This window comes from Lithobates pipiens, unplaced genomic scaffold (assembly GCF_037356315.1).
Source record: "Lithobates pipiens isolate NorthernLeopardFrog02 unplaced genomic scaffold, aLitPip1_a1.2 Scaffold_18, whole genome shotgun sequence".
NCBI lineage: Eukaryota > Metazoa > Chordata > Amphibia > Anura > Ranidae > Lithobates > Lithobates pipiens.
The window spans coordinates 105,996,186-106,003,327 of record NW_027507758.1 but is presented as its reverse complement, the minus strand read 5'-3'; positions in this window follow the sequence as shown (position 1 = coordinate 106,003,327).

Genomic DNA, 7,142 nt, shown 5'->3' with positions numbered 1-7,142 from the left:
GCATTTGGTGGACACAGGCTGCATTTGGGGGACACAGGCTGGCAGCATTTGGTGGCACACAGGCTGCATTTGGTGGGACACAGGCTGTATTTGGGGGACACAATCTGCATTTTGGGGGTACAGCTGCATTTAGGGGACACGGTCTGGCTGCATTTGGTGGCACACAGGCTGTATTTGGGGGACACAGGCTGCATTTGGTGGACACAGGTTGCATTTGGTGGGACACAGGCTGCATTTGGGGGACACAGGCTGCATTTGGTGGGACACAGGCTGCATTTGGTGGACACAGGCTCCGCATCAGGACTCCGCTGGGGATACCTGATGACATCTGGTGGCAGGCGACGTGGCTAGTGACACGCTCAGGGCTCCCACTGATTCTGCATTATGGCGAGTTGAATGATTTCATTCTATATTACAACGTAATAATAGAAATAATGCGATTCAATCACCCTGACATCATAACAACCATGGAGCGGGGATGACTGAAGTGCTAACACCAGGTGTTTGGAATATCTTTATCTGCTGATTGTTAAACTTTCTAGAATACACATATTTCTATTGTTGTGTAGGATCTGGGCCCGCTGTCCCTCCATCCCTCTCTTCCTCTCCCTCCATCCCTTGTTCATCTCAGACGCTAACCATTCCACCTTAGAGCCACGTCCACTATTTCGCTGAAACCACACCCATTTTCACAAAGTGGGAGGGGTCAAAAAGGAAGGGCGGGGTCTGGCATCCCCCGTTCTAAAACTTCACCAGCCGCCACTGGTGAACAAGGTGCTGTGAACAAGGCTCTTTGCTGAAACATGTTAGCAGTTACATTGTACTTGGTGATTATTAAATAAAGAAATTGGATAGATTCAAAAGTGTGGGTTCTTTCTATATATCCTTATCCAGGGTAGCTATATGATGTGGCTCCAGGGGGAAGATTCTTGACATCCTGGAAATGGGTTGAATGATGTTGGGTGCCCTCTAACCCAGAAGAGGACTAGCGCTGGTCCTCTGAGAAGGACGCATTAAATAGAACTGGAGTGTAGAAAGGGTGAGTACTGTTAGGCAATGCAGAAAGCTGCAGGAGACTCATTTTAAGAAGACTGATATTAGAATAGGGTATTATGTAGTACACTAGTGCCCTTCAAGCTTATAAAACAAAATTCTTATTGTATTAACCTATATTATATTTACAGTAATAGATAGTTTGCCTGAAAATTCTTGCCTTCCAGGGGACATGTCCATGCCAGTCTGAGCTCACAGGAAGGTGGTTGACTGTGCGGGCCAAGCAGCATTTTGTGAATGAACACAGAGTTCTAATTTAAAGCGGAGCTCCACCCTAAAGTAGAACTTCCGCTCATTGGAAACCTCCCCCCCTCCGGTGCCACAATTGGCACCTTTCAGGGGGGGGTGCAGATACCTGTAAAGTACAGGTATTTGCACCCACTTCCGGCATAGATATCCGCAGAATCTGCAGGTATTTACGCCACTTCCTGCGGGTCCCCCGCTGTCTGCTGGGAAACACACGAATCCCAGAGACAGCGGGGACCATCCTTATTGCGCAGCGTGACTCGCGCATGCACAGTGGGGAACCGGGAAGTGAAGCCGCAAGGCTTCACTTCCTGATTCCCAAACCGAAGATGGCGGCGATCGAGAGATCAGCTTCGGGTGCCGACATCGCGGGCGCGCTGGGCGGGTAAGTGTCCTTATTTTAAAAGTGCAGCTGCTGACTTTTAAAAACAAAAAACGGTGGAACTCCCGCTTTAAGAGACTATAGAAAGGTAGTTGATTAGACTGGTGCTCTTTTTTAAATAATGTGATTTGACAGGATGCATTTCAGCTCCAGGGAGCTCCAGGTAGACCATCATGTTTGTTAATTCAGGTACTGGGCGTCAGCCGCTATTGTTCCTAAAATAAAATCTTAATGCTTAGACTTTTCAGGTTATTCTGTAACTCGCATCAAGGTAAAGAGGATAACATGCTCATTTTGTGGGATATTTTTCTGGGTTGCTGGATCAGGTATTTCCAGATCCTTAAGCTAAAGGCAATCTAACTCCATGGACTTACTCAACCTGTTTCTAATAATATATTAAGTCATCGCCAAAGTATGCCAGTGATTCACAAAGGGCAAGCTAGGACCTATTGTTTATGAACTGCAGAACAGTAAGGATATACAGTATATGTCAGTTATTCCGATTGTAATGACTGTGATGTTTGTCAGTATCAACTAGACATGTCACTGTTTGTCATGGAGATCTTCTGCACTGAATTACTAAAATGTAATTGTAACTTTTTTTCAAGAAGAAAATATTTAGAAACACTTTTACTATATTGAACACAATGTTGAATCTAAAACAAACTGCAGCACGTATTAACTGACACTGCCGGTTTTACTGCAGGTAATATACATTTATTCAAATCTGCCTTGAACATATTCAAACTTATATTGACATCTTCACAATATATTTTGTTTTGCTGATGTTTTCAGCAGTGGCATAGCCATATAAATGGTTACTGGAAGTTCAACATGTCACCTCATGGCAAAGAACTCTCTGAGGATCTAAAAAAAAGAATTTTGCTCTACATAAAGATGGCCTAGGCTATAAGAAGATTGCCAATACCCTAAAAACTGAGCTGCAGCACGGTGGCCAAGACCATACAGCGGTTTTAGCCCTTGTACACACGGTCGGAGAATCCGTCAGAATGTGTCCTATCGGACCGTTTTGTCGGATAATCCTACTGTGTGTGGTATGCATCGGACTGTTTCCGTTGGAATATCCGTCGGACCAAATTTACCAACTTGCTGGAAATATTTTCTGACAAACTGGTCCGATCGGACATACTCCGATCATGTGTAGAGAATTCCGATTGGACAAAGTGCCACGCATGCTCAGATCAAATTCCTACATCAAAGCTATTGGCTACTAGCCTGAACGTAGTCACATCGTAACGAAATTACGTCATCACGTTCTGACAGATCGGATTTTCCGACAACTTTGTCCGACCGTGTGTATGCAACAGTTTCGGACACAATCCATCAGACAAAATCCGTCGGACAAAATCCGACGAATTTGGTTGTTGAAATGTCTGACCGTGTGTACAAGGGCTAACAGGATAGGTTCCACTCAGAACAGGCCTCGCCATGGCCGACCAAAGAAGTTGAGTGCACATGCTCACCGTCATATCCAGAGGTTGTCCTTGGGAAATAGACATATGAGTGCTGCCAGCATTGCTGCAGAGGTTGAAGGGGGTGGGGGTCAGCCTTTCAGTGCTCAGACCATATGCCGCACACTGCATCAAATTGTTCTGCATGGCTGTTGTCCCAGAAGAAAGCCTCTTCTAAAGATGATGCACAAGAAAGCTTGCAAACAGTTTGCTGAAGACAAGCAAACTAAGTACATGGATTACTGGAACCATGTCCTGTGGTCTGACGAGACCAAGATAAACTTATTGGGTTCAGATGGTGTCAAGCGTGTGTGGTGGCAACCAGGTGGGGAGTACAAAGACAAGTGTGTCTTGCCAACAGTCAAGCATGATGGTGGGAATGTCATGGTCTGGGGCTGCATGAGTGCTGCTGGCACTGGGGAGCTACAGTTCATTGAGGCAATCGTGAATGCCAACATGTACTGTGACATACTGATCCAGAGCATGATCCCCTCCCTTCGGAGACTGGGCCACAGGACAGTATTTCAACATGATAACGATCCCAAACACACCTCCAAGACGACCACTGCCTTGCTAAAGGAGCTGAGGGTAAAGGTGATGGGCTGGCCAATATGTCTCCAGACCTAAACCCTATGGAGAATCTGTGGGGCATCCTCAAATGGAAGGTAGAAGAGCGCAAGGTCTCTAACATCCACCAGCTCTGTGATGTCATTATGGGGGAGTGGAAGAGGACTCCAGTGGCGACCTGTGAAGCTCTGGTGAACTCCAAGCCCAAGAGGAATAAGGTCAGTGCTGGAAAATAATGGTGGCCACACAAAATATTAACACTTTGGGCCCAATTTGGACATTTTCACTTAGGGGTGTACTCACCTTTTTTGCCAGCGGATTACACATTAATGGCTGTTTGTTTACACCGTTATACAAGCTCACTACTTTACATTGTAGCAAAGTGTAATTTCTTCAGTGTTGTCACATGAAAAGATAAAATAAAGTATTTACAAAAATGTGAGGGGTGTACTCACTTTCGTGAGATACTGTATACATGTATAATTCGAATAGAATTTACATTTTTAAATGTCAATAAATGGCAATACATATATCTTTACATAACATAATATCTTTACATCATGTAAAAAAAGTTGTTATTGTTTAATAAATTTGTATTAACCTTTGTTAAAAAATAAAAACGAGGACAATAAACAATAAAACTAAAGGCCTGGAAAAACAAATATTGGGGTACATCAATAATAGGGATATAAGAAAATTCTATGCATTGGCTAGGGTTTTATAAATAAACCATGGTTCTCATTTCAATTCAAATAAGTTTTTGGTGTTGTTTATTAAGTGGTGGATATTTTCTATTATTCTAATTTCCTCAATTCTTGTTAAAATTTATGGGGATGGTACAATTGTCTCTTTACAGTGGAGAGCTATCGGACAATGCGTGGCTACACATACAGTGCCTTGCAAAAGTATTCACCCCACTTGGCATTTTTCGTGTTTTGTTACATCACAACCTGGAATTAGCATGGATTGAGGATTTGCAAACAAAAAACTATAACTATTCACTCCTCCCCTAAAGTCAATACTTTGTAGAGCCAACTTTTGTGGCTATCACAGCTCCAAGTAGCTTTGGATAAGTCTCTATGAGCTTGTCACATCTTACCACTGGTATTTTTGCCCATTCTTCCCTGCAAAACTGCTCCAGCTCCTTAAAGATTTCTGTTCACAAGCGCAAACCATACAACTTGAAGTCTGACCACAGATTTTCCATTAGATTGAGGTCTGGGCTTTGACTAGGCCATGCCAACACATTTAAAGTGTTGCTTTAGCAGTGTGTTTGGGGTCATTGTCCTGCTGGAAGGTGGTACAGGTTTTGCTCAAGAATATCCCTGTATTTAGCACCATCCATCATTCCCTCAACTCTGACCAGTTTCCCAGTTCCGACTGCTGAAACACATCCCCACAGCATGATGCTGCCACCACCATGTTTCACTGTGGGGATGGTGTTCTTTGGGTGATGTGATGTGTTGGGTTTGCTCCAGACATAGCGTTTTCTTTGATGGCCAAAAAGTTCAATTTAGGTCTCATCAGACCAGAGCATCTTCCTCCATACATTTTAGGAGTCTCCCACATGCCTTTTCGCAAACTCAAAACGTGCCATTTTGTTTTTTGCTGAAAGTAATGGCTTTCTTCTGGCCACTCTGCCATAAAGCCCAACTCTATAGAGCGTACAGTTTATTGCCGTCCTATGTACAGATACTGCAGTCTCTGTTGTGGAACTCTGCAGCTCCTCCAGGGTTACCTTGGGTCTCTGTGCTGCCTCTCTGATTAATGCTCTCCTTGCATGGTCCATGAGTTTTGGTGTTCGCCCGTCTCTTGGCAGGTTTGCTGTTGTGCCATGTTCTTTCTATTTGGTTATGACAGATTTGATGGTTCTCCTAGGGATCATAAAAGATTTGAATAATTTTTTATAACCTAACCCTGACTTGTACTTCTCAACAACATTGTCCCTTACTCATTTGGAGAGTTCCTTGGTCTTCATATCAGTGTTTGGTTAGTGGTGCCTCATGCTTAGGTGTTGCAGCCTCTGGGGCATTTCAAAAAGGTGTGTATATGTAATGACAGATCATGTTACACTTAGATTGCACATAGGTGGACATCATTTCACTAATTATGTGACTTTTGACATATAATTCAGATTAAAAAAGCATTGAACTAAAGGCTGTAATATAACAAAATAGGTAAAAAGCCAAGGGGGGTGAACACTTTCGCAAGACACTGTATAGTATGAATCAATTGTGTTAGAAGTGGGTGTAAATCTTGTATGCTTTGGAATAATAAACATTTAAGGTGTGGCAGTGTAATATCCTTATCTACTAATTTGTTAATGAGGGTGAAGACCTCTTTCCAAGTAGGGGATAGCCTATCACAATATCAAAAGGTATGTAAAAAGGTACCAGGGGCAGAGCACACCCAATTCCTTTTTTATGTCTTAAAGCAGAACTTTACCCAAAAGAGAATGCTCCACTTTTCCTCCTCCTCCTCCCCTTCCTCTTCAATATTTTGGAGATTTTTTTTTTATATTTGGGATTTTTTTTTATTTGGGACCTCGACAGGCAGCCGCTCCAAATTCTGGTCAGATCGTCATGGTGATCTAAGTGGAAGTTTGGCCCTCTCCCCCTCCATCCCCCTTCAGCCTCTTGTCACAGGTCCCAGGAAACTGCGGGACCAATCACAGGGCGCAGCACGGCACACGCTTGTGCCGTGGGCAGCCAGCTGTAAAGCTGCAAGGAGTCACAGTAGGCTGCTGTCACGTACCTTTAAGCAGAGCCCGGAGTGCAGGGAGTGGCCTCTCGTAGACCTCTGACTCGAGAGACCCTGGTAGTGATGACAGGGGCTCAGGAGCACAGAGGGGCACAAGTGCCTGACTGGATAGCAGGTGGTAGAGGCAGAAGACCGTTGAAGGAGGAGGTGTATTGTAGTCCGGTGTCAGAATGCAGGCAAAGGTGAGATAAGGTTCAGCAGACAGCAGAAGGGTTCCTGTAGTCCAGCAACGGCATACAAGTGATTGCAGGAAGTGACAAACAACGGAGGGGTATTGTAGTCCAACAACGGATGCAGGTGCAATGGATAAGCGGAAGTGGAAGAGTCCAGTAGTCTGCAGCCAGAGGTAGAAGGCTACAAACGCAGAAGGAGTACAGCCAAATATTGCGGAGGACTGGGAGGTGTCCTGTAGTACAACAGCAAGCAACTTACAGTTGACGGATGGTGTAACAGTCCAGGTCAGGCACAGGCAGGCAGATCAGGTACAGAAACGGAATCCAGAAGAGTAGTCGGGTACAAGCCAAAGTCGGGGGGCAGGCAGCAAACAGCAGAGTCGGGAACAAGCCGGGTTCGATACGGATCAGGATACAGGTACGGGTACAGGTTCAGGTTCAGATACGGATCACCAGGAAGCACAGGAACGCTGTTGATCAGGCAGCAAA